General features: G+C 33.5%; 1 protein-coding gene across 1 annotated transcript in view; it reads right to left on the bottom strand.

Moving 5' to 3' along the window:
- Positions 1–70: 70 nt before the first annotated feature.
- Positions 71–1,053, bottom strand: part of LOC119585216 (E3 ubiquitin-protein ligase UBR2-like) — a gene marked incomplete in the record, with an annotated part of 58,977 nt that continues 57,994 nt past the window's right edge. The window contains 1 exon segment of the mRNA XM_037933869.1: positions 71–852.

Here is a 1,053-nt window from a genome sequence, read left to right as displayed (position 1 = left end):
TTTAAACTCTATGCATTAATAACTTTAAAATTATACAAAAGAGTATAACAAGCACAGATTTTTTTTGTTATGGACAAAAATGTTATTAAAGCTAAATCCCTTTTGGAGGACTGTGTAACAAGCACTCCAGGCAGGTCAAAATGATACAGGCATGACAGGGGCTGTGGTTAGGATCAGCAGACTAATAATTTTTTTCACTGGCATCCAATCATATAATCTGGGCATTTTAGCACTGCATTTTTTTTTCTTTCTTTCTTCTGATTCCTTCAACAGTTCTAGCTTACCCTCAAGGAAGAATCATTCTGTTTATTTTCATCTATACTTTCATGGCTCACATTTATGTTTCTGTAATATATCACTTTTTTTTTCTATTACATCTTTACTCATAAATTTTTGCTATGACAACTTAAATAGCACTTAGAATTCCGTTGAAGATAATTCATTCTATGTTTTTCACACCTGTAACTAAATTCTATAATTTTAAGAAATTTAAAGATCCTGACAAACATCTAAGTTAAAACAAGTTTATTAGTAGAGTAGCTCAAGATAAACTATATATATACACACACGCACACACAATGACTTATTTTCTATAGTGTCTTTTGAGGAGCTGGAGGCTCATCTTTTTTCTGTATGTGTAACTAATAAGTTTTCATATAAACAATAAGCAAGATTGTGAGAAAAAATAATTGTAAGAAAGGCAATTTCTACTGTACTACTGTCATTCAAGCACTCAAAAATTATAGGAAACCTTTCCATAATCTCTTTTTTTCTTTTTCTTGTGTGGAAGAAAATAAACATCATTTTCTCTTTTCTGTCTTAGTCTCTCTCAAAATTTTTCTTTTTCTATATCCCCCCCCCCCTCAAAAAAAAAAAAAAAGAGGTTACAGATGTTGCCACTCTGTTGGCACAACACCAGAATTGCTCTCTACTGTGTGGGCGATGATGTCCGGAATGGAGTGTGAAAGCCACATGGCATGCAACCGCGAATATTGTGTTGCATCCAGGGTGGGTTAAGGGGGAAATTTTGGGGGGACGCCCTTTTTTTTCAAG

The sequence above is a fragment of the Penaeus monodon genome, chromosome 19 (genome assembly GCF_015228065.2).
Source record: "Penaeus monodon isolate SGIC_2016 chromosome 19, NSTDA_Pmon_1, whole genome shotgun sequence".
NCBI lineage: Eukaryota > Metazoa > Arthropoda > Malacostraca > Decapoda > Penaeidae > Penaeus > Penaeus monodon.
The sequence above is the reverse complement of the archived record's forward strand: the minus strand, read 5'-3'. Positions and strand labels throughout refer to the sequence as shown.